A 27,859-nucleotide genomic window follows, 5' to 3' on the forward strand; every position below is an offset into this window, starting at 1 on the left:
AAACAAACAAATGTCTTTCTAATTCCTGGCTCAGTCCTCATGCATAGGGTATGGCCTGACCTGAGGGAGGATGAGGGAAGCCTAAGGAATACAAGAAAACAAATAGGAAATGCCCAAGGGGTTCTGCATGTTTAGCCAAAGAGTTTGGGCATTGCTCTATAAACACCAAAGATTTCCAAACAGAAGGATTTGTCTTCATCTATAAAATATAACCGAGGCAGCCGGTCTCTACTTCAGACAGCTGTTAAAATCTGAAAATGATAAACTGTCAACAAATTCGGTCTTACTGCCTCTGAAAAGTATTTAAGGAAGACTGGATGACAGACAGTTGTGTGTACCTTGATGTCAAATAGAATCGGTCACCTTTCAGAACCAAGTTCACCTGTCTCCTTAAGATCACAAAGTAACCCCATGATGTTGCACTGGAATACCTGTAAGCAGAATCCGGCAAGCCTTTGTACAACTGTGTTTTTATCCCTTCCTCATCTTCAGGGAACTGCATGACTGCTCTTCAGAGAGGAGTCCTTGTGTTATCTTTCAACATCTCTACAGTGATGTTTTCTTTCAGTAACTCCGCAAGCAAGCCCTCCTTGCTCAGATAGTTAAGAGACAAGGTAGCCTCACACAGCACACAAGGACAGAGCAGTCATTTAGATAGCTGCTCTCTAACTGAGGTTTGTTAATCTGGTTAATACAACTTGTGGCAAAGACTCTCCTTGAATCAACAACAGCCCTGTCTGAAGCCATCTGCATGCCTGATGCTTGACTGGATTTCAGCGCATTTCACTTCCGAGTTGTTTGTTTCGTTTTTTGTTTTTTGAGGGACAGGACAGGGACTAGGTTCTTTCATAGTTAACATTTAAAGTTCATCTTCAATAAGTGGTTTCAATTCCAGCTCTACTGAGTTCAGTCTTTTATGATACAAAATGAGCACATTGTTTTGCAAACACCAACCAAGCAACAACCAAGCAACAAAACTGTCTGCATGACATTAGCAAGTCCCTGCACTCTAAGCTAACTTCTAAAGAGGGAACCTGCTGAGGATGCTGTTGCTGTTTATAGTTTAAGCCAGGCAGTGGTGGTGCACACCTTTAATCCCAGCACTCCAGAGGCAGAGGCAGACAGATTTCTGAGTACAAGGCCAGCCTGGTCTACAAAGTGAGTTCCAGGATAGCCAGGGCTATACAGAGAAACCATGTCTCAAAAAAAATAATAATAATAAAAATTTTAAAACTACACACAGCTTAAGGCTTTCTGATTCTTCCATTGACAAAATATGAATGGAGGTGGAAAACACTGTAACCCCATTTTTTAACCTCAAAGCTAACTATTTCCAACTATCAGGATGTTGAAACACAAAAGCTTTCCTTCAGAAGATATTCTAAGAGTGATAATGAAGAAGTAACAAAATTCTAGGCCTTTAGGATGAGGCTTGGGAATGTGACCTTTGTGACTCATTACTCCAAGGTATGCTAATCATACCTTGATAGCGACATTCCTTCCTCCACCTACCTGCTTCCTGGGTTCAAAGAGTGTTCATTCAAAGAAAGTCACCCTGACCAACACCGGAAACTGCCATGCAAATGTGCTATTGTTAGGGGCTCTTAGAAACTGAGAGTTAACCAGAACAATTACCAGGTAGTCTCTGTGACTCTTGTGACTTTGCACTTCCTTGTGACTCTTAACTGGTATCTTTGGTATTTTTCCAACAACGCCCTCCCCACTTCCTTGAGTTGTGGTTTCTTCCTTTAAATACCCCCTTATACAGCTACTCGGGGCGCCATGGTCCTCTGCCCCTGCGTGGTGTATGACCATGGGCCCGAGACCGCTCTCGAATAAAAATCCTCTTGCAGTTGCAGCAAGACCGTTTCTTGTGTGATTTGGGGTGTCGCCTCTCCTGAGTCAGAACGTGGGGGAGTCCTCACGTTGTGGGTCTTTCAATAACTGGAATAAACAAGGTTTTGTATCATAGTGAGAAGTTAGGGAAATTTGTCACTCAAGAACAGAACACTGCTCACCCCCATGAAGTGGAAAAACTGGGAGAAGTGAAGAGACATGGGAAAACTACACATCAAATCTTGCACCCTCTTGACCCTGCATGTAGTCAGAGCAGTTAGTACTCCACCCTTTCCCCCCCACCATAGATGCCTCCAGCCTTTAGAGAGAGCAGACAAAAGGGAGCACCACATGGCTCACTCCCCCTTTCATGATAGCACTCCCTTACCCCTGACAACACCCCCTCCAGCAGGGGAGCAAATGCTAGCCTTGGGAACAAACAATAGTGGCATGCCCACATCTCCACATCACTGAAACTCACACCTCCTTTTGATTAACAACCAGCACTCCTCTGGTACAGATGGCTCCTGCCCTTGAAGGAAGCAGGAGCCAATATCCTTAAACTAATAAAAGCCCACTCTTAGACTATGGAAAAGAGACAAACAAGTGCTTCCAGACAGCTGTGTCCAGTTTGTAAAAACACACCAGCTTCTGATAGCACAATAAATTCCTTTTCCCAGGCCAGGAAGGTCCCTTTCCAACTGCACAGTTCTGCCCTGCTGTCTGAACAAACGTTCTCAGGTTTGAAGGACAACATTCCTTTACCCTCTCATGTAATGTCAAGGCTTAGAAACCCCCACTTGCAGTTTTTTTTCCTTTATAAACTTCCTTCACTTAGACCTAAGGGTTCACCCTACTTCCTGTTCCATCGGGAAAGTTGGTAGCTCAAGCTGGAATTTGAATAAAGACCCTCACACAATTACATAGGGTTGTGATTCCTGGTGGTCTCTCTGGGGTCTTTACAATCTGGACACAACAGAAGCAGCTATGGAGCTTTGGGGTCTGCCCTTCAACAGCAAAATTCTGGATATCCCAACTTCTCTCTCTAACATTGGACAAGAAGTGTTAGTGTTACCACTCAGAAGTTTTGCAAAGGTAGAGAGCTAAGCAGTTAGTTGTTTGGTTTTGTTTTTCCTCTCTCTGTGAAGGCTATACCTTATTTGTTTGTTTGTTTGTTTACTTCCTTATTTACTTACTTGCTTACCTACTTACTTAGCCAACACCCTGCTTTGAAGCATACATTAACTAGCTTCCCACAACCATGACCAGGATGTCTAGAACATCTTGAAATGTGGAAAGACTCATTTTTACCCACAGATTCAGAGATTGCAATCTGTATTTGGCTCCACTGCACTGGGCCTGAGGCAAGACTGAGTATCCTAAAGATGAGAGTATAGAAGAGGAGTCTGTGCAACATGGAAGAGAGGACACAAGAAAGAGGAGATAGACAGAAAGGATGGGCTAGATAGAGGACAAAGTGGATGCTCCAAAGGATGCCCCAGTACCCTGTCCTTTGTTCAAGTCACACCTCCAAACATTGCTATCATCTCCCAGTGACTCCATCAAATAGAACTCTATCAGTACTCTATCAGCAGGTCCTTTCATCAATCCAATCCCTCATGTTTGACATGAACGACGATATTTGCCAAGGCCCATTAGCTGGTACCCAAACCTCTAATGCCTGTGGGAAGCATTACATATTCAAACCCTAACAAAATTAGGTTAATTGAAAGCCACATTTTGTGCTCCAGAAGTCCCCTAACAGATTAAACCAAGGGCTCCAGATCCAACAACATTCTTGCCAGTTTTCTTTCTTTTTTTCTTCTTGCTTTTCCGAGCCCTCACTTCTGAGAGCATACCCTTATGAAATAAATGACCAGGAACTCCTGCCTAAGGCTGTTACTGAGGATATGATCAAAGGAGGAAGATCTGGGGGCACTTGGTGGCATGAGACATTTTTCTCATCTAATCAATACAACAGTCCCTTCAGACCAGTTTCTTAATCTTCAAGTTAGCCCTCAATAAAACTAATGACCAGAAAAGACAGATTTACCAAAGCCACACAGTGAACAAAGATTAAACCAGGTCCGGGGCCTGTCGTTGTGATCTTTGTGCCTTTGGGAGTCAGTAAAGATGGAGGCCAGCATCCCCTCTGTCTTACTGAGGTGTCAGTCCTTCCTTTTTAAACCATTATTGCTGCCTCTTAGATGAAGTTACCGTATTCTGAACCACCATGCCGCCATGACTTTAACCCCTGCTTCCCCAGCAGCTCCTCAACTAAGATCATTTCATGTCACACACTGTCCTACAGTGTCACTAACTGAATCAAGCTCCAACTTTTCACTCTGCCCCTCAACCCAGCCAGTGTGGTTCAACTCGATCTCTGTAACATCACCCTTCTTGCCTCTGGAGTCAGTTCCCACATCCCCTCAACAAACTGCTTGTGAATGTTCTTCCACGTGTTCTTCACATTTTTCACATTCACACCCTCCTATGAATCTCAGGAACCTCTCTGGTCAACTTCACAGCACAAATAATTTGAAGCACCTCAGAGAAACCATCCTGTCCTGTGGGAGAACAGATGTCATTGTAGGAGCCTAAGGAACAAGCATCATAGAGAAGGAGTAGACGCTACTGTGTGCCTAACAGATCTGAGAAGAAAATGCATTCTGAACTTACAGACAGATGAACTCTAAAGAGGAAATGTGCCTAAATATAGGCATTACCTACGTTTTTTCATTTCTGTGTTAAAATATCTGAAAGAAGCAATTGTGGGAAATTTTTCTGGTTTGGTGTGAGAGTATGCTGAAAAGCTGGTTGTGTGTTAGTCTTGGAATCCCCAGGTATATGTGAGTTTGAGCTCACATAGTTCAATGTGCTACATACCATAGCCTGGGCACAAATGCCTTAGTTTACCCCACTGATAGTTCTCCTTATGTTATCTGCCTACATCATATGGCATGGGTCATGAAGAATAGAAACAAAAACATGATGAGCTGGAGAAGAACTATGGACTAAATATGTTTCACATGTTGACTATTGTGGTCTCTCTTTCCCCCATCTGCTTGAACCTGCTTGCTCAAGGGTGGAGCTTCCTGCTCATTCGTCCTGCCACGCCTACTGCTGGACCCTGCCTTTGCTGCTTGGAGGAGGCACACACGTGTTTGTCCTGCTACTGGACCCTGAGTTACTTGGCGGGAAATCGGGTTCCCTCCCCCTTCCTTTATAACTGAGTGTCTGGAAATAGTAAAATTGAGCTTTGATCAGAATCTTGTCTTAGCTTCATTCCCTTCTCTCGCTGCCTAGCCCCTCTTCTCTTCCAGGTTTCCAAAATGCCTTTCCAGGCTAGAACCCAGGCTGTGATCTGCTGGCCGGACACAACATTTGGCGCCCAACGTGGGGCTGAGAAACGGCAAAGGATTTTTGGAAGAGACACTGCTGGTTTGGAGCTCCATGGAATAATTAAAGGATAAAGGAAATTCATACCGGAGAAGGTATGGGCTAAGCTGAGACAGCGTTAATCCCGAGCGCTGGTTCACTTAGGTTCAGCAGTGAAGCTTAAGAGGAGCTAGGCACAGGCGGTAGGCCGTGGCTAGAAAAAGCTACATTGTTAGGTGTGAGAAAGGAAAGGGTTTATTAAAAGGAAATTAATACAGGCGGATTGCCGCAGTTATAAAAACTGCATCATGAGGGAGGAAATTGTCCCAAATAGCAGGAGTACTCTGCCCCATTTTGTGTCTTGTTTAATGTCTGGTGCACCAATCTGTTCTCGTGTTCAATTCATGTATGTTCGTGTCCAGTCTGTATGAATGAATGTTCTATGTTTTATGTTGGATAATAAAGATGGTATAAAAAACTTTATCTGCAAAGCCAAGAGCTGCCACGTGTTTCAGCCAAAAACCAGACACGTGGCAGGAGGGACCCTGATGGAAAAAATGTTCGTTTTAAGAAAAAGCAGCGAGTGCACAGCCTCTTAGTTTCGAATCTGATAAATGGTTCATGATTAATGTGTTTGACAATGGTAAAGTGCTTTTTTATTCTATGATTGTAGCTACAAAAATTAATATTCTCTGATTGGTCTAAAATTAACTGCTTCATTTGGTTCTTTTTTATTGAAAATGTGCTCTGCATGTTTTCGCATTCAGCTCATAAGTTGTTGGTTAAGATTAATAATTGTTACATTGCTACAGATGGTTAATGTTAAATTTGATAACTCAAGTTTAGAGTCCTTCCAACACGTGGCCTAAGACAGCCCTAGAGGCTGGGTCTCTAAAGATATTTCTAGTTTAGATAATAATTAATGTGGTTCCTATCCTAAATAGTAAAATTTAAAATAAGATTTAAAGCAATGCCTCTTTATTAAAGCGTTAAAGCTTGCTTTAATAGGTATTCATAGATATTAATTGACATCCAAACTTCGTAATATGATAGTAATGCTTCTAATATTGATTTTAAAGGTGATAAATTGTTTTAAACTTAGGTTTTGCTTTCCCAAAGTTATAGGTATTATCCTAACCTTGCACAAAAAACTTAAAAATTATGGTTAAAACTGCCATTGTTCCATTGACTGCAGCTTGCAGTTTGATTGCAAATTTAAGATTGATGCTCAGATTAAAAAGTATCTTACCTTTGAGTCAATACAGGGCTCTGGGCAGCCCCAGAGCAGCTTGTGGCCTTTTGTTTTGCAAACAATGCCTAAAAAGGTTTTTCCCTGTGTTCAAGAAAATTTCTTTTTAACAGTGTTACAGATCTATTCAGATGTTTAAAATAATGCTTAAATTCAAAGATTTTTGCTTCTAGTAAACTGGTAATCACTAGAAAATTTTGCCTCTACGTATGGCTAATATAGCTTTACATTATGTAAAAAAAAATTTTTATTGTTTCTGCTTCTTTACAAGAAGCCAAAAGTTTTAATCTTTCAGTATATATTGTTTCCTAAGTGGAAAGTATTTTATTAACTAATGCTTCTCAAGGGAAGTTTACCTTAAATCCTTGCTCTCACCCAAAAGATTCAGAGACAGTATCCTTTTATTACTTAGTGTTTTAGTTTACTACAAAAGGTTTTACAAAAAATAAAGAAAGCTTTTATAATTGTTGTTAATTGGTAATTAAAAATTAGTTGTGCCCAAGACAATTCTTTGGCCAGAAAAAACATTATTGTAAAGTCATTTTTCTCATCCTCCCAGCCAATCGTTGGCCCACGTGGGCCCAACTAGCTGCTATGGGCGAAATCTGAGTTACTTGGCGGGAAATCGGGTTCCCTCCCCCTTCCTTTATAACTGAGTGTCTGGAAATAGTAAAATTGAGCTTTGACCAGAATCTTGTCTTAGCTTCATTCCCTTCTCTCGCCGCCTAGCCCCTCTTCTCTTCCAGGTTTCCAAAATGCCTTTCCAGGCTAGAACCCAGGCTGTGATCTGCTGGCCGGACACAACAGACTATAATCATAAGCACTTTGAATTTGGACGGCCCAGACTCCATAACTAAGCAAAATAAATGTAGTTTAAGCTATGTATTCTATAGAACTAGTCATGATGGTACAAACAAGCTAACAGTTTCACATACAAGACCATGGACACCAACCTCACCATCCTACAGAATAGAGTAAACCCTAAAGTGGGGATAGACTGACCTAATTAGACAAAAAGCAACACCAAACTTCCCTATCCATTTGCCCTTCTGTCTGCCACATCCCTATCTATAGCAGTAGAATTAAAAATGCTCCCTCTAATCACATAGATAATATCCTTTAAAATGACAGCATTTTAGAATGTAAAACAATAACCCAGATTTGAAATGCAACATGGTTGATTTAAATTATGTGGAAAATCTATTTGCAAGGTGGATTCAATAAAAATAATTCTCCAAAACAAAAACTAGAATGGTTTAGCTATCAGTTTTTTATTTTGCTATATTCTCGTTTTAAGTAACTTTAGAATGAGTAATTACCAGGGCCGAGAGACAGCTCAGTGAGGAAGCATGAGAAGACAAGGCCAATACCCTGAGTCCACACTAAATTCAGTTTTCAAAATTAAGCACGGTGGTTATGCTCGCTTATAATCCAGTGCTGGAAAGCAGAGACAGGTGGAGGTCAGTCCCTGGCCAGCCAGCCTAGCCCACTTGGCAAGTTCCAGGCCATTGAAAAATCCTATCTCACAAACAGAAGAAAAAGTGAATAGCACCTTAGGGTGATGATGACATTAAGGATTGTGCTCTGGCATGTGCACACACATGCAAACATAGACCACATGCGTAAGCACACACACATACACACACACACTAAGAGATGGAGATGTGTGACTTCTACTGTTTTGTTCCTTTTTAAGTCAGCATATGGCATGATAGGTTTCTTTATGGCGTTGCTCATACGTGTGTGTCATAGTACCTTGTTCTCATTCCTCTCCGTTCTCTTCCCACTCCCTTGCTGACCCCCACCCCAGTGTTCTCCTGCTGATTTCAAGTCACGTGTTTTCCTTCAGTTCCTCCTCCCTGCCTTTAAGTCTCTTATTCTATTCTCAGGGTCCCTTTCTATTCCCATCACACACACACACACACACACACACACACACACACACACAAACACACACACCATGCATTCTAACAACAAAGACCTGCCTTTCTGACTCTGGCATGTCACTTTAGTTCCATCCATTTTCCTGAAATGTCAGTATTCCCTTTTCTTCCCAGCTGAGGAGGAGTTCTGATGTGTAAATGCACATTTTTTTTTTGGTCTGGTCGAACACACTCCAGACACACCTGCACATCTGGGTTTGCTGCTGTCACATGCGAGAAGAGGAATAGGCCTAGATGACATTAACAGACAAATGAGGAAGGAAAACAAAACTTTCTCATTAACTAAAATAACTGTTTAATTATTTGGACAGCTACAGTGGTTGTCAGCATGTCATTCTAAAGACGCTTTGGCTTCTGCCTAATACATAAGAAAGTGGGCAAGGGAGTTTTTCCTGACTATCACATTCACTTATGTTAATTTTTTTCTTTTTCACATCCCAGAAAACATGACTTTGGAAGTTTAGTAAATTGAAACAATAACAACAGTCCAGAAAATTCCCACTTAACCAGACCAATAGGCATTGGGCTTCATCGACTCTTATTTGCCTAAGTGGGTCGAAGACTTACAGTTATTCCAGCCCTTTATCATCTGCTCGCAACAGTGTATCTAAGCCTCTTTTCTCTAAATTGGTCCACTCCTGCCTCTCTGCACAGCAATTTCCAGCGGGAAATTCTGGGACTTCAGCATCAGGTGGCAAGGCTGCAAAGGCATACCCTTGTCAAATAACCCCACAGCTGCTTCTCTTCCCATTTAACTGCAAATTATTAATGTAAGAAAATTATGCTAGCGAATACAGTAATTGCTGTCAGATTCTATTAGCTTTAGCCTTTTTGCACTGCGACTTCAACAATGAAATATTAACGACTATTTGGGTTAATTAATTTTATATCTCCAAAGAGTGATTGCTAAAATTCAACAAAATATCTGGCCTGCAGCTAGATTTCATGGGTGATTCAAAGAAGGAGGGAGTCCTGATGGAGAAGAAAAAAAGTCGTTTTCCTTAGGTTCCCAATGCCTTTTTCTTAGGCTGAAAAGCCTGTGCCATTTACAGACATGAGGTTGCAAATTAGTTCATTAGTTTTCATCAGCAATTTAATAACTTCCATCTTTTTCATAATCTTAGTGTTCTTTCTCAGAAGCTAACAGCAACCAAAGATCACCTCAGAAGAGCCCCGACTTTGCCTTAGTAATCTAATCTTGTTTGCAGAAATTCCCAAAGGAGACACTCATACATCCACAAGCAAAACTAGTGACCCTTGTCACCAGATTAAGAGAATTTCCAGGTGTGATGTTTTTTCTTTATCCACCACGCCAAAACTAAAGTGTGTTTCCCTGCCCATGTGTCATCCGGCGAAGTATATATAAATCTCTATGCTAGAACCGATGTCTGATCATTTCTATCTGTCTTTATATACCCCAATTTCATTGGGAGAACAACAACTGCTTAGCCTCTAGAAAGAAGTTTCAGAATGGCTGGCCAAACCAACAATGGAAATCCATAATTCCTTACTTTGCCAGTCTCTCTGCCAATGATACGTGGCCATGTGGTGTAGTCCTGGTCTAGAACATACATAAGAGCATCATCTAAGAATGGAGCATAGCTGCTTAGAAGCTTCCCTCTCTCACTGATGGCTGGACATCCATCTTTCATTCATAGGTCAATAAATAAGAGAATGAGAATAATATTGCTAAGAATGAAAAGACAAAAGGATGGGGAAGAGGCCTGGATCCATGAATGTACAGTTGAAGGGGGAAGCATACACCAATAACTATCCATCCTTGAAGTATTGGTTGAGTGTATATGAAATAAACTTAATAAACTTTGATAAACTATTGAAGTAAGGTATTGATATAATTCTATAAAACTAGAACCTCTTTTTCTCAGGAAAACCATAGAAACTTTTTTTTTTGCTGTTGGTTTATTGGGTTTTCTGGTTGTGGTTATTGTTGTTGTTGTCGTCGTCGTCATGGTCCTCATCATTGTCATCATCATTATCGTTGTTACTTTGAGACAGAGCCTCTCTGTGTAACCTTAGCTGGCCTGAAACTTGCTGGCCTCAAACTCAGAGATCTGCCTTCCTCTGTCTCCTGACTGTTGTAACTAAAAATGCTATCACACCTAACATCTAGTTTGGTTTGGTTTGGTTTTGTCTATGAAACTATTTTTTTGTTCACTCTATTGTGAATGGAAGAAAGAAAGATGTCACCAAAATTTGCAGTGCACTAAAACAAATAAGCAAGGTAGAATTCTAGAAGTTTGGTCAATTCAGTGAAGTGTTGAATTTCCAGTGCTGTAATTGCATCCAGTTGAGTATTGGTAGCATGAGCCATTATTTGGGTGTTGGGTGATGCATTTGTTGCCCCAATTACCTCATGGTTTAAGCAAAACACTGATTTATACATGTACTTTTGCTATAAAGTTGTTTTGTTGTTAAAGAACTAAATCTATTCATTTGTTTACACATATTCCATTATAGTGGAAAAACTTGAGTGGATTAAGGTCACAATATTAATTTTCTTTTGATGTCAGAGAAGATTCTATCATAGAATCAAATTTACTATCAGCCTTAAAATTACTAAATTCTGTTTTACCCCCTTTAGTAAAGTCATGAATAGTTAGGAACTAATTAAAAAGAAAACATTGTGTACATGTTAAGGCTAGCAGTTCAAGATAATTGCAAGTACTGTGGTGCTTTCAGCTATAGGTGAGTGAAATTTTCTAACTGGCACAAAGGAATACTGGCATTTTGGATATAAATGTGAAGTTATTGAACTGGTCTGTGCATGCCTCTCGATCCCCACTTTTTCAGATATCGAAGGTAGTTTGCTTCTTTGTGAGCAAAGTCGCAGGGAATGTTCACCTCTTGTCACAAAGCAACTTACCTCATACTTTTGCTCACAACAGGGTCAGGAAAGACAACAAACAATGGATATTCTACAAAATATTATACTAGTATAAAATATTGATGATATAATTCTACTAGTTATTTTTCTTAGTGATGTAACAAAATACCTGACAAAGGCAAGGTGAGGAATTAAGGGTTTAGTTGGTTCATAGTGTGAGAATAAGGTTTATCACAGCAGAGAAGGAAAGGGCACCAAGTATGTAAAATAAATATTCAGATGGTGTCCACAGTCAAAAAACAGATATAAATGGTCATGCTCAATACACCTTCTCCAATATATTCAGTCTGAGAGCTTTGCCCATAGAATAGAGCTATCGATATTCAGATTAAGACTTGTCTCTTAAGTTAAAACTCTCTGAAAACGCACTTACATACATTTCCAAATGCTGCTATCCTATTTTTGTTCTGTATCATAACCACTTGACATCAAGACCAACCATCATAAGTCCACCACTTTTCCAACACATTACTTTTAAACCATAATATGCAAGTCCAGGCTATCATATACACATGACTATCTTATAATGCAGAATACATACATTTAGTCCAAGCCCTCAAGTTCCATAGTGTTAAAGAGTCTCAACATTGATCAAAAGTCCAGTTTCTTCTAAGACTCAAGGAACTCTTACAACTGCAAATTCCTATTCCTACAAAAAAGTTACAGATTCCCAATATAAAATAAAAGAAACAAATGCCCCCACTCCAAAATGTAAGGATAAGGGCATAATAAGAAAAAAATCAAGTCAAAAGAAAACTGAAACCATACAGGGCAAACACCATGTTTGGTGTCTGGGATACAGTATGACATCATCTGAACTCCAATAACTTGACAACTTCGCCACCACCCCCAATTCTGATACAGGCAACATATGTAACCTCTTCCTTTAGCCAGCTCTATTCCATGCCCATGGTCCCAGGATCTCCACTATCTTGAGGTTACCATCAAAATAAGCTCCTTATTATGAACACATACACACAAATTAGCTACATAAATTCAGGAAGACAATGCACAGTATGAAGGAAGAGTTTAGCAAAGAGAAACATCGAAAACCTAATCTGAATTATCAGAAATGCAAAACACAATAAAGTAAATAAATAAAAAGCTGTTTGGAAAGTCTCGCCAACTCAATGGATTGAGGAAAGACCAGAACATCTGGGCTTGAAGACAAAGGGGAAAAATCTGGACAATCTGACATGGACAAAGATAAAATAAGGTTAGTTGTTTCTGTGGGGTTTCTTGTGTCCTTGATCCCTCTGGCTCCTACAATGCTTCTTCCCTCCCTTCCACAGCATTCCCTCAGCTCTGTCTAATGTTTGGCTGTAGGTCTCTGCATCTGTTTCCATCAGTTGCTGGGTGAAGCCTCTCTGATGACAACTAGGCTAGACACTAATCTATGAGTCTAGCAGAATATCATTAGGAATTATCTCATAACATGTGTTTGGTTTGGCTTTAGCTCCTTGTCAATCATTTTTTTGGTTCTATCCTAGGTCTCTGAGCTAGACTGAACATTATCTTGTTACATAATAATGTTTAAACAGTGTTTTAGTCAAAGCCTTCTACTTAACGGCACTGTGAAACTAAGTACCCAAGTAAGCCATTATTGAGGAAGGTCATGCTTACATAAGTCATGTTCCCAGAATGCACTATTTAGCCTAGGCTAGACTCAAACTTAGGATCCTCCTACTTCAGCCCCCAAGAGAATGGGATTACAGGTGTGCCAGCATATCTGCACAGATTTGAATTTGTTCCCACCACTTCTAATCTCTAAAAACCTTCCAGTGAAGATTGCTATGCTCATTTAAAATTTATTACAAGTTGTCTTTGAAAATCTTTTTCAAAAAAATGACAAAAGAAACTCCAGAGTTGATTTTACATCGATATGCTAATTTAATGTAAATTGTTTCCATTTGTTATAGGTCTCTGTTTTCTTGAGATAAGACTTAGTATTAAACAACCTGGTTTTACCATTAAATCTATGAAACAGTCTGTCTTTGTAGAAATAGCATGCTATTGGGACATCAGCTCTGAGAAATGATTGATGACTTCTTCAATGTAAAAGTTAATTTTTGAATTACAAGATTGACATTTTACTCAAACAATTAAAAATTACAGACAATGTAAATAAGCATTAAACATTCAAAACTTACTATTTTATAATATTATAAAAATTTGCATGTACAGATATTATGTAAGTCTTAAAATTATTCTGCTTCAATTTGTCAGAAGAACTGTTAATTTTATCTAGCTGGTGCCCTCAGCAGAGAAATCTCTTTGACGTTCAAAAAATCTGTTTTAAAACATTCATTTTTCTTCTATGGGGTATAACTTGGCTTTATTTTCAAAGAAATCTCAATTTAAATAAAAATGATTAGAGACTAGCATTCAACAATGTTATTGAATTGTCTTCAGGTTACAACTGGGACCCATATTTGTCATCTCTTTGAACTTTTTCCTCATACAAAACCATGTTTGTTTGTAATGTAGCAAAACCATGAGGAAAACATGGATTAAAAACCCACAACAATTTTGGACAGAAAACATAAGCACATTCATAAACATTGGTAGAAATGGATTAAGATTCTTTAAGCCCTTAAAATGACATGTATGTCTAGATAGCCAGTGTAACTTTTTAAAGACTGTCTATCTACTATGTGCCAGGCATTAAACAAGGGATTCTTGTGTATTTTGTCATTAATTGGTTTTTTTTCTTTCAGAAGAAATAAGAATAATTTATTCTACACAAAATATGGCCCAAGAACATGATTTCTGAGTCACCAGATATCTTATACCATGAAAGTACTTATACAAAGTTTAACAGTCATAGAACAAAACTCAGCCATAAGTTAATGCATTTGCCAAAGACATTGGTGGGGAAGGCTGCTCAACAGGTCACATCAAGTTGGGAGGAAACTCTACTGCAAGTTGCAGATGTTGTGACATTCTGAACTTTGAGGTTGGTAAAAAGCTAGTGTTTACCTGATAATCAAAGGGGTGTGGTTTCAGATCTAGAGGTGACTAATAAATGGGAATTAAGAGGACTAAATATAGCAAGTGATAAAGTCAGCTGTCAATCTGTATCAGTACTAATATACACAATCAAGAAGTTTTAATCTAATCTCAGTCTTCAGAATCTTTAAAGTAGGTGTGACTTTTCCAGGGAGTCTTGGGTCACAGTTCCGCTGTTGGACAGCACTTGTCCTTTTTTTTTTTTTTTTTTTTTTTTTGCCAAAGGTCAAATGTCATTTTCTCTCACAGCTTTAGGAAGGCTCATTCCTTGGATATGATAAAGATGAAACTGACTTGAATTGGCAGGAAATCAGTCTTTAGGGGAGAGAAGTAGTTGCTAAGTCCATTAAGGAAGAAGTTTGTAGATCATACTAACAATTATTAAGCACCTAGATCTGGTCTGGAGTTTTCTCCTTTCTTAAACTACCAGCATGAGCATAACGTGTGATGGTCATGTAATAGGAGTATTACATCTGAAGTTAAAACAGTCAAGAGCATAGTATAATCTAAAGAAATAAAGGTAACAGAAGAGGAAAATAGACACTGTTAATCAATGGAAAATTCTCTGTATCAATACTTTTTAACTAGGCTGACTACATATTTTTCCTGTGTATTTCATTCTTTACATTCTATAAAATAGTTCATTTGACATCTGAAATATTCCAAAATATTTGCTTTTAAGGTTTTTGGGTTTTCTTCCGTCCAGCTTGACATCACAGCTATAACTTCATGTGGAGTACCCAGTTCTAATTTTAGGAAAGATTGATCTTTAACAGCCGATTCTTTTTGCGAATAACAATTTTTATTTGTCCTGCTATTTCTCCAGTTAGGGAAGTAAGTAGAAAGTAACATTATAGTTGAAATCAAATATCAATATAGTATCATTTCTTTGCCACACAATTATCTTCTAATATAGTAAATATTATTAATGCCATAGATAACCAAGAGTCTAGGCTTCTGCAAAATGTTAATTGTATTACAGAAAGAGAAAGAAAAATGGGGACTCAAGTGGGAATCTTTTTATAATATTGCCCAATGATTTCTCATTTGGGAAAATATGAGCGTTGTGATAAGAAAATGGATGGCGAAAAACCTAAGTTGAAAAGTAGACAGGCATGGTGCTGAAGCAGTAGCTGAAGCTTTACCCCTACGTTCCCTGGCTACGGCTATGCCACAGTACAACTAGTAACGTTTAGAAAAATACTAAACAACAGATTTTTGCCATCCATTCTCTTAGCACATGTTTTTTACTATCCTTCTCCTCACATTCAGAGAATCTTTATTTCCTCCCACGGAGTTGTTGTTGTTGTTGCTGCTGCTGCAGCTGCTGGTTCTGATGCTGCTGCTGTTGTCATTGTTTACAGTTGCTTTTTTTTTACCCTCTTGAACAGTAAGATCCACATCAAGTTCATTCAACATCATTATGCTGGCGGACTTGCCTCTCATGAGTATTCTTTACCCTGATCTATTCCAGAAAATATCTAAGTTAATAGTAGATCATACTTTCTTGATAGTCTCCTACTCAGTCAGCTCTGTCTTGGTAGTACATACAAATAACCCTTGTCATCCATCGAGATTTGTCACGTCCATTGTGATGTCAAATACACCCCTCATTTAATCTTCACAAAATCTCCTGAAGGAGATATTATTTCACTTCCATTGTATAGAAGCTTTCTGCTTTTGATTTTAAAAGGAATGGAGGAGAGGGAAGATATTTAGGAACACCTGTCTGGATAAGAACAGGGCTATGGACCAACTATCTTTAGCTCCAAAGACAGGTCTCCTAAGCCCTATGTAGTCTATACTTTCCATGCCTCTTTATTATGGTTGATGAATCAGTTTTCTTAGTTCTATTTCTTTTCTCCTTAGACTCTATCCAAATATGTCTAGAATGTTGGGAAGGCTCCCCTACGTTAACATCTTCAAGATCTGAAAATGACTTCAGTTGGAAAACATTGCTCTTTATGTCTTTAAACAAGCAAGAATTTGATATATGATACATTCGCTCAGTTACTAAATTCAGAGAGTAGTATGTGATGAAACTCCAAAAACACTCTGTAATTCGTGTCAAGGCATCTTGGGCTGGGGCTGAGTTTGCAGACAACTTAAGATATTTATAAATGTTATTTGTCGGAAAACACTGCCCTCAGCAAGGTATAAAATGTTACCAGTGTTTCCAATTCTTAGAAGGACTGTCTCCATCAGAGCTGAAATGCCATACTTGACATAGTACAAAGTGGTAACAGCTTGGAGTCTGAGGAGAACTAGGTACAATTATATCTAAGATTTTTCTTCCAATACTGGCCAAAAGAAGAGTGCCATGTAAGGATGAAAGCATCTCTCTCTCTCTCTCTCTCTCTCTCTCTCTCTCTCTCTCTCTCTCTCTCTCACACACACACACACACACACACACACACACACACACACACATACACACACACCACATACTACTCACCCCAGAAAGAGACCCTACACCAAGCAAAAGTAGCAAGTCATGGTGGTAGGAGGCCTATGGCTGGAGCTCCTGATGGCCAGGGTATGGCAAGTATCATTGTTATCCTGAATGTTCTTCATAAAACAAATAGAATGAAAGGTCATGACACAAATGTAGCCATGCCACAGTCTTTGGGTGCCACCTTGAACCCATTTCTCCTATTTTCCACATACCACTCTTTGAATCCTATCTGGTCTCTTCCTGGAATGTCTCTTGGATCTACTGCTCCGGTCCAGGCCCACCACCCTCATCATAATCCCGATCACAGTCTCTTTCACCTGGATTACCAAACCCTCTCAAGTTTCTCCACCTCTAGACTCGCTGCTCCCAGTCCTCTCTCCACTCTGTAGCTGGAAGTATCTTCCTAGAAGTTCCTATTTCAATATAACCAGGACATATTCAACAGTTCTACTTACTGTTCAGTGGTTCCCATAGCATTTAAGTTAAAGATGAGTTTTCTTCACCTGCTGTCAGACAGAAACCTTTCCAATCTTCTATCAACATCTAACTTCACCTTTTCAAAATAACTTAAGGGTAGGGAATAGGCACATAGGACTTCATTTCTTAGTGCTGAATTACAGGCTACTGATGGACTCTGGGAGAGGAGGAAGCCATCACTGTCTCCAGTTGTGTATCTGCTAAAGATTAGCTGGGAAGAGGGGACATATACATAGGAGAGAAGCAGATGAGAGAAAGTAGAGGTAAGGTCAATCAGAGTGCATTGCATACATGCATAAAATTGTCAAAATAACAAACTTAATTTTGAAAAATGTTTTTTTAAAGTCTGTTACTTCAAATTGGGGTGCTGCTTTTAGTCACGTGGCCTTTGGAAACCCCCACTGGTGCCTCTTCCTGTCCTCTCCATGTCCTTCACTCAGTCCGAGTCTGGCATGGGTGTGATTACTTTTCCTCCTGAAGAAAGATTATTTCAAGTGGAATATGCCATTGAGGCTATCAAACTTGACTCTATGGCCATTGGCATCCAGACATCCGAGGGTGCGTGTCTAGCTGTGGAGAAGAGAATTACCTCTCCGCTAATGGAGCCTAACAGCATTGAGAAAATTGTGGAGATTGATGCTCATATAGGTTGTGCCATGAATGGGATAGTTGCTGATGCTAAAACTTTAACTGATAAAGCCAGAGTGGAGACACAGAACCACGGGTTCACCTATAATGAGACAATGACAGTTGAGAGTGTGACCCAGGCTGTGTCCAAGCTGGCTTTGAAGTTTGGAGAAGAAGATGCAGATCCAGGTGCCATGTCTCGTCCCTTTGGAGTTGCATTGTTGTTTGGAGGAGCTAATGAGAAAGGACCCCAACTGTTTCACGTGGTCCCATCTGAGACCTTTTGTATAGTATGATGCTCAAGGGATTGGCTCTGCATCAGAGGGTGCCCAGAGCTCCTTGCAAGAAGTCTATGACTCTGAAGGAGGCCATCAAGTCTTCACGCATCGTCATCCTCAAGCAAGTCGTGAAGGAGAAGCCGAACACAACTAGCATCATCTAGCTAGCCACGGTGCAGCCTGCTCAGGGTTTCCCCGTGTTCACAAAGGGAGGACTGGAGGTGATCAAGGACATTTAAGGAGAAACCATCTTTGGACTTCTGTGGGACAGTTTCGGTTCTAATGGCCCTTAGACTTTATTTCCAGCTCTTATGTTGTGGAAAATATGCTGTACATGTGTTTATGGTGTCTGTACATAACACCAATTCTGAAATAAAAAGACTTTAAAAAATAAAATAAAAAAGAGACTGTGACTTCTATAGTCCCCTCTCTCTCCCACCCTCTCACCTGCCGGTCACAAGGATCTCCTTTTAGATTAATGAATATGCCCTGCTGTCTGTCAACACAAGGTCACCCCTAAAGTAAACACTTCATTCCATTTTTTCCACTCATGTTTTGCTTTTCCGTTGTATCAATCTCACAATTAAGGAAACTTCCTCAAATCCCTAACCCAGAGTTGAATGTTTTTCCCTGTGTGTTTCCATGGTAACCCACACTTCCTATGGCACCACAACCAATATGACTGACTATTCATTCACCCTCTGTTCTTCTGCTATAGGCTGTGTTCTGTAAAATTCCGGCTTATTTGAACTGTAGACTTATATCTGCTTTCTATGATAGACAAGGTCCTAAATAGCTATTGCACAAATACCCTAAAATATATTTGTGTATCTTTCTTGCACCGAGACAGAAATCTTTTCAATCTTGTATCAGCATCTAACCTTACTTTCTCAAAATAACTCCCTGCTTCTCATTATCTTTCCGAAGGTGAGTGTTTTCAATAGGAATATTTAACATGGTCACTGTGAAATTTCCCCACCACAGCTAAAGGAGAGCAGGGAGGAAACACGTTTGCTCTACTCTCATGCTTCTTCCCAGAGCTTCCCTGACAGACCGTACTCTAAGACTCCATGTTCAAGGCACACCTTAGATACTCTGTAGACTATGAACAGTTCTCCTGAAAACGAAGAATGGCTCTGACTTTAGGAACACCTCTCAAGCCATAGAAGACCCCAGAGTCTCAGAAGTAGACCTGATGGCATAATCTGTAGGCTCACATAGTGCTAGAGATCAGGAAGCTTTTGATGGCACCCTGCCTATCTCTGAAGTCTTCTAGTCAGGGAAATCAAGACACAAGAGATGTGTCTTACCTTAGGTCATAAACCTTTAAAATAAAGAAACTAAAAACAAGCTCAGAATTCACAACTTCTTTTTCTCTTTTCACTGTACCAAGACTTCACCTTAAGTAAAACATGCTGATATAAATATATTGCTCAAAAAACTCTCAGAATTCCCAAGCTCCACATATCCATGAGGAGTATGCTCCCTGATCCAAGATACAGATTCCTGTTGTCCTTATGGCTAGAGAGTCCAGCTTTTCCTGACCTCAGCTTTGCGAGCAGGTTAATTCTAAAAACATTTTCTGATTGACAGAAACATTTTGCTGAAAGGGAATACAATTAGGGCACACCCTTGAAAGCAATTTAGGGCTGATTCTAATAAATTAACCTTTCTGAACAAATTGACAGGTCACCTCAGGAAAATCACAAGTGAATCTGTCTTTTTAAAACTGAATCCTAGCAGACAGAATAGGATGCGGCTTTCCACAAATATCTTCCTTTGCTTTGGTATCATATTGGCTTACTGTCAGTAAAAATAAAGCATTTTATTTCTTAAATCTTCATCATCAATCACTTCATCCCATGCTCTAGTGAGTAGCATTTTACTTCCAGATGTGTTTGAGGAATCCAAATAGCTTGTATTATTTTTCTTAGAACTTTCAATTTTCTCTATAATTGACAAATACGTGAATTCATTTTGACAGCAATGGATTAAACATTTCTAGACTGTGCTCATTTGCACATAGGACTTAGCACATAGTACCTGATGAGCCAAATAATTCAGCTGTACATATAAATGAGCCAATACATCTGCCTACACATAAAGTAAGTAGTTTTCCCCAAAAATAATCAATATGGATATTCATCTAGGTGTTCATTCATATATTATTGTATTTAGTATCAGATATCTTCTTAGGGTTTCTGTTTGCCAGTAACATATTACGCATTTCTAGAATGCACTCAGATTTGTACATAGAACTTAGCACATATAGTACCTGGTAACCCAAATAATTCACCATGATCTGAAGAGACACTATGACCACAGCAATTCTTATAAAGGAATACATTGAACTGGCACTGGTTCGGAGGTTTAGTCCAATATAATCATGGCGGGGAACAAGGTGGTATGCAGGCAGACATAGTGCTGGAGAGTAGCTGAGAGTTCTACATCCTTAGCCTCAGGCAGCAGGAACAGAGGCACTGGGCCTGGTTTCAGTATCTGAAACCTCAAAGCACCTCCCTCCCCACATACACAGTGACACGCTTCTTCCAACAAAGTCACATCTACTCCAACAAGTCCATACTTCCTAATAGTGCCACTCCCTGTGACCAAGTGTTCAAATCAATAAGACTATGGGGCCATTTTTATTTAAACCACCACAGGTATATACTCTATACTCCTGTGCTAATGGCAGAAATTGAAGGAAAGTCCCTATTCTCATAATGGAAAGGGAGAGTCAATAGTTACTGTCAGATGCAGTAGACTTCTTGTGTCACCATGGTGACACCTTTATTCCATACCAGTCCAGAGCAGCTGAAAGGAGCATCTCTTATTCTAGATTGAAGTATTGGTCCACACTGTGCCAAAGATGCTACAGCAAGGTCTAGCCAGTGAAAGTAAAAATAAAAACAAAGATACCTATAACTTATATGTTTTTACATAGTTCTATTTCAACTTTTCTTTCTTCCTTCTCTTAGTTTCAACTACAAAATTCACCCTCTATTTCACTTGGCCTTGAATAAAAACTAACAGCTATCATTTATTATCCAGACAGACAGTGCACTGTGTTCCTGATAGGATTGTAAATTACGTCTTAATGGGAACTGCTAGGTCATGTCATTTTCTTCATGTCACACATAAGAAACAGAGCCGACAGAAGGCACTAAGACTTTGGACCCAGGAAGTGCACTGGATAAAAGCCAATGGTCCCACCATCATTATTTCCAGGAACTAATACACAGTCATGTCTGTTATTATGTCCCACTCCCTTCTTGCTCCCCATAAAGCTTTTTTTTTCATTCTAAAGAAGAAATACCAACATTCTGAAATGATAGTAGGTGGTAAAAGAGGAGAAGACTGTTAGAAACACCAATTAGTTACTTGCACAACACCTGCAGGAGATGAAGTCAGGTAAAAATTCCAACCAAAAGATGTTTCAGTTATTAAGATGGTATGTACTCACTGATAAGTGGATGTTAGCCCCAAAATTCATAAAGCCCATGATACAACCCACAGACCATATGGCGCTTAGGAGGAAGGAAGACCAGGGTGTGGATGCTTCAGTCCTACATTGAGTGGGCAACAGGATGATTGAGGGAGATATAGGAAGGGGGGCCTGGAAAGGAGAGAGGATGGGGAGGAAATAAGGAGGCAGTATCAGGTACTGAAGGGGACAGGAGAGAGGTACAGAGGGTCAGGAAATCAAAGAAAAGTAAGTAGCAGGGGGTGATGAGGAACAGGGGATAGCCACTGGAGGGTCCCAGTCACCAGGGAAACCAGAGGCTCCCAGGACCCAATGGGGATAATTTTAGCAGAGAAAGAGAAATAGAACCTGTAGAGACCACCTCCAGTAGATAGGCATAGCCCCCGGTCAAAGGATCGGGCCACTCACCCATCTCAGTTTTTAACCCAGAAATGTTCTTGTTCAAAGGAAGAAGAGGGACAAAAATGGAACAGAGACTGAAAGAAAAGCCATACAGGGACTACCCCACCTGGAAATCCATCCTGTCTGCAGACACCAAGGCCGACACTGTTGCCGTTGCCAAGAGGAGCTTGCTGACAGAAACCTGGTGTGGCTGCTCCTTGGGAGTTTCAAGCAACAACTGATCAATGCAGGTGTGGATGCTTGAAGCTAACCATCATACTGAGCTCAGAGACCCTAGGGGACTTGACGGAAGAACTGGAGAAGCTGGGGGATTGCAACCCCATAGGAAGAACAACATCAGCTGACCAAACCACCCAGTGCTCCCTGGGACTAGACCACCAACCAACGAGTGTACAGGGAGGGATCAATAGCCCCAGTTACATAGGTAACAAAGGATGGCCTTGTCTGACATCAATGGGCGGGGAGGCCCTTGGTCCTGTGGAAGTTTGATACCCCAGTGTAGTGGGATGCTGGAGGGGTGTGTAAGAGAGGGCGGGTGGGTGGGGGAGCACTCTCATAGAGGCAAAAGAGAGGGATGGGAGGGAAGTTGTGGGACGAGGGTTTGTGGAGGGGTAACGGAGAAGTAGGATATCATTTGAGATGTAAATGAATGTAATGATTAATAAAATAATAAAAAACAAACATACTTTAGGGAAAAAAAGAAAAGAAAGCTTGCTGCTCTTGCAAAGGACATGAATGTGATTCCCAATACTTACGTTAGGCAGCTCACAGCTGCCTATAACTCCAGCTCCAAAGGATCTAACACCTCCTTCTGGCCTCCATGAGTACCTGTATGCATGTGTAGATACACATATACAGATACAAACATGCAAATAAAAATAAAACATCTTTTCTGAAAAAAAAAATCCAGGATGATGTAAAGCTCAGAGATCATTGCAAAAGAAGAGGCAGAGATGTTGTAAGAGCCAGAGGATCAGGGAGTTTGTTGTGAGATTGTATCTCTTAGGAGTGCCAGAAGCTACACCAATAAGTCTTACCGACATGACTGCCTAAACATGAGCTGAACAATGACAACGAAAGCAGACATGCTAAAGGGAACAAGGAGGAACCCAGAATGCCTCAACTCTAATCCCCCACCAAAACAAACAACAACAAAAAATAAACAAACTGCAAACAACTAAATAATGCTGAGAATGAGAGGAAACAATCTTTCCCATGGAAGAGCCAAGCAATTGGTTATCCAATACCAAATGGTTGGCCATGAAATCATACATACAAATAGGATTTCAGACTCAGTCATATGAATATTTATAATTAATATAAAGGAAGCCATGAATTGGAAAAAAGTAATTAGAAGTATATGGGAGAGTTTGGAAGGGGGAAAGAGAAGAAGGTGATGGTATAATTGTATTAAAAGAAATATATTTTTTAATTCCAGCATGAAAAAAGGTGAGACTCCTGATGTTCCACCCTTAGCTAAAGAGCTATTGGAAGTTAATGGATGTTAAGGGAGAGTCATGCTTCTTTGACTGGTTAGCCATTGGTTGCTCATCCCCCAGTGGATGCCCTCACACTCATTTGTATATGGGAAGCTCTAATTGAACTCAGTATGTCATTTTTTTTTAAATTGTAAAGGATGGAAAGTTGGGATAAGATTTCCTTAAGATGTAGGGAAAGTTAGAAGAAGGAAGTAGAGGGTAAATATGGTCATGATACATTTTAAACATATATGAAATTTTCAAAGAGTACTGACACTATGATATACTTACAGGCAGGAGCCTAGCATAGCTGCCCTCTAAGAGGCCCAACAAACAGTTGAAAGAGTCAGATGCGGAGTCTAGCACATAACAAATGGATGGAAGCAGCCCCATGGGAAAACCAGGAGTCTCAACTAACCTGGACCCTCGAGATCTCTCAGACACCAACCAGGCCCCTGACACACATACAGCAGAGGACTTCCTGACCTGGCCTCAGTGAGAGAAGATCCATCTAACCTTCAATGGACTTGAGGCTCCAGGAAATGGGGAAGATTGGTGGTGGGGTGGGGGTGGCAGGGGTGAAAACATCCCCTAGGAGATGGGGCTGGGGGAGGAGGAATGGGATGGGGAGTAGTTGGGGCGGGGGCAAACAGGGTGGGAGATGAAGTCTAGACTGTAAAAAAAAAAAAAAAAAAAAAAAAAAAAAAAAAAAAAGATTGAAGAATAAAAATAACTAAATAACTAAATAGCCGGGCATGGTGGCGCATGCCTTTAATCCCAGCACTTGGGAGGCAGAGGCAGGCGGATTTCTGAGTTCGAGGCCAGCCTGGTCTACAGAGTGAGCTCCAGGACAGCCAGGGCTATATAGAGAAACCCTGTCTCAAAAAAAAAAAAAAAAAAAAAAAAAAAACTAAATAAAATTTTTTTAAAAAGAGAAAAAAACCTCATCTGGCTAATATTTCAAAGAGACAGGGAGCTGAACACATTTAGTTTTAGATAAATATGCAAATGAATCACATAACAACCAGAAAAGAGATGTCAAAATATGCTCCTGACTCACCTGTACCCACTTGAGAGCTAAGTACTGGCTCCAGACACTCTAGGATAAGCCAGGCATCTCAGCAATTACTGCACACGCATAGGTGGCATGAGTCAGCCCAGCTCACAAATGACGAAGAGTCTCACATAACGCCTGCGTTTTTAAAGCCCTTAATCCTTTTTCAAGGGGGATTTCTTTTAAATCTTCACTCCAAGATAGAAGGATAGGTGCTGCATGACCCATGCTACAGGTGAAGGGACTCAGATCCATCAAAGCATCACTCCATGTCCTGTGATTACCAAACAGTACAGCCTCAGTCTTAATCGGAGTCTCTACATAACCTCCTCATCCCCTTGATGTCTTTTATGTTCCAAAATGCATGGAGTCCTCCCTCCTCTGAGAAGCATTCCTCCCAAGGGGATTTTATCCCTCTCATCTATGCGCTCCCAAAACATTTTTCAGCTTAGTATAAACCTCATCCACGCCCTGTGTAGCGATTCTGCTTGAATAGACTTGTACCCAAAGACCTCAGTATATATAGCACAGGAATTCTCCAACTACAGCATGTAGACCAAAGCTGGCCCACTGTTTCTATTCAGGCCTTGAGCTGATAATAACTTGTGTATATTTAAAGAGATGTACAAGACAAAGAATAAGAAAAAGAATACATAACGGTGACTATATTTGGCCAATAAAACATAAACACCATACTTTTTGGCTCTTTCCAGAAAATGATTATTTAGGCTTGGATAGTAGGGACCCACTCTTAATGACTGCAAACTTACCTCTAGACACCTTATTACTAAACTTTAATCTGTCAACATATAGAAACAAAAGGATTTCTAAACATACCACATGCTTTTCATTCCTGTGTTTGGTGCTCATGAGGGTCCCTTTTCATTTTGCCTCATACTATAGGCTGTGTGTGTGTGTGTTTTGGTGTGTGTGTTTTGGTGTGTGTGTGTGTATGTGTGTGTGTGTATGTGTGTGTGTGTGTGTGTGTGTGTATGTGTGTATATGTGTGTATGTGTGTGTGTATGTGTGTGTATGTATGTGTGTGTGTATGTGTGTGTATGTATGTGTGTGTTTTGGTGTGTGTATGTATGTGTGTGTGTGTGTTTTGGTGTGTGTATGTATGTGTGTGTGTTTGGGTGTGTGTGTGTGTCTGTGAGTATGTGTGTGTGTGTGTATGTGTATGTATGTATGTGTGTGTATGTTTGGGTGTGTGTATGTGTGTGTGTGTGTGAGAGAGTATGTGTGTGTGTGTATGTGTATGTATGTATGTATGTATGTATGTGTGTGTGTGTATGTGTGTGTGTGTATGTGTGTGTGTGTGTATATGTGTGTATGTATGTGTGTGTGTGTCTATGTGTGTGTGTGTCTAAGTGTCTGTGTGTTTGGTGTACGTGTGTGAAAGGTGAGGGATACATCCTGGTCCCATCTTCTTAGGTTTTGTTGCTACTTAGCTCATTTTGCTCTTCTCTGTTATTCAGATGCATATTATATGGAAAGAAATTTAATGATTTCACAAGTACAGTTAAAGAAAATATGCTTTAAAAAGATGAGAGAGGGAACTAGGGAGATAGCCCAGGCAGTAAAGAGTCTGCGGCACATGCCTGAGGAACTGAGTCTGGATCCCTAGCACCCTTGTAAAAGCTGAGTAGCTTAGAGCATGCTTGCAATCACAGGGTTGGGGTTAAAGGGTGGATATAAATCTCCAGAGCTCATTGGTCAGCCAATCCAACTAATGGGCATGCTCTCAGCTCACTAAGAGACCCTGTCTCAAAACATAATCCGGAGAACAACAGAGAAAGACACACACTACCTATCTCTGGCCTCTACATGCATATGCACACACATGAATATGGACCCACATGTGCACAAATACAAACAAATGCTCATAATACACTATATACACACAGGAACACAAAATACATTCTTTTTAAAAAATTGATAAATCTTATTAAGATGTAGAACTTTTCCAATGTCACAGAAGTTCCCCTCATTCTCTTTCAATTGTTCCCATCTATTGGAAGCTAACAAACAGCACTTCTGCATTTCTGTTACTACAGATCACCTTTGCCTCTCAGGAGAGTCACATATTACTAAGGGTTTACTGGTTGGCTTTTTCTTTCACTCAATATACTATCTTCAAAGGCCTTTTAGCATCCTTCTGGAGTTAGCCCATATCAGTTTGCAAGAGCCAAACACTACATTTTGATGAACTTTCAAAGCTGTTTTTTAAAAAAAAAAATAGCTAGGCAAAAGACACAGTCAATAGTCAATTGACAACCTACAGATTGGGAAAAAAATATCTTCACTAATCCCACATCCGATAGAGGGCTAATATCCAAAGCATATGAAGACCTCAAGAAGCTACCTCCAAAAAAAAAAACCCAAACAACCCAATCAAAAACATGGGGTATAGAGCTAAACAGAAAATTCACACCAGAGGAATCTTGAATGGCTAAAAAGCACTTAAAGAAATGGTCAAAGTCTTTAGTCATCAAGGAAATGCAAATCAAAATGACCCTGAGATTCCACCTCACACCAGTCAGAATGGCTAAGATAAAAAACTCAAGTGACAGCAGATGCTGACAAGGATGTAGAGAAAGAGGAACACTCTTCCATTGCTGGTGGGATTGCAAGCTGGCAAAACCACTCTGGAAATTAATCTGGAGGTTCCTCAGAAATTTGAAAATAGAGCTACCTGAAGATCCAGCTATACCACTCTTGGGCATATCCCCAAAAATGCCCTACCATACTACAGAGGCACATGATCCACTATATTCATAGCAACCTTATCTGTGATAGTCATAAGGTGGGAGGGGGGAGAAGAAAACAATCATGGGAGGCAGAGAGAGGAAGGGAGCTGGGTGGGAGAAGGTAGGGGGGAAACGGGAAACAATCAGATATGGTTGGGAGGAGACAGGAGGGAAACACTGAGGGCCAGCTGAATGAATGTAAATATGCAACCTTGAGGGGTGGGAGGTCAGTGGACCCTCTAGAAAGTATCAGAAACCTGGGAAGTGAGAAACTCTCAGGTCTCAGAGGGAGGGAGCTAAGTTGAAATGCCCAACAGTAGGGAGAGGGACCTTGTAGAGTCCGCTTCCAGTAGAAGACAGGGCATCATGTGGAGGGATGGGGTTGCCATCCCACAGTAAAAAACTCTGACCCAGAATTGTTCCTGTCTAAAATAACTGCAGGGACAAAAATGGAGATAAGACTGAGGGAAAGGAGGTCCCCAAGGTGACCAGCTTAACTTGAGATCCATCTCAAGGGGAGGTTCCAAGGCCTGA

General features: G+C 40.3%; 1 pseudogene; it reads left to right on the forward strand.

The window, feature by feature from the left end:
* Positions 1 to 17,677: 17,677 nt before the first annotated feature.
* Positions 17,678 to 18,396, forward strand: LOC110285203 (proteasome subunit alpha type-5 pseudogene; annotated as a pseudogene).
* Positions 18,397 to 27,859: the final 9,463 nt, after the last annotated feature.

Source organism: Mus caroli, unplaced genomic scaffold (genome assembly GCF_978045245.1).
Source record: "Mus caroli unplaced genomic scaffold, Mus_caroli_1 scaffold_20, whole genome shotgun sequence".
NCBI classification, from domain to species: Eukaryota; Metazoa; Chordata; class Mammalia; order Rodentia; family Muridae; genus Mus; species Mus caroli.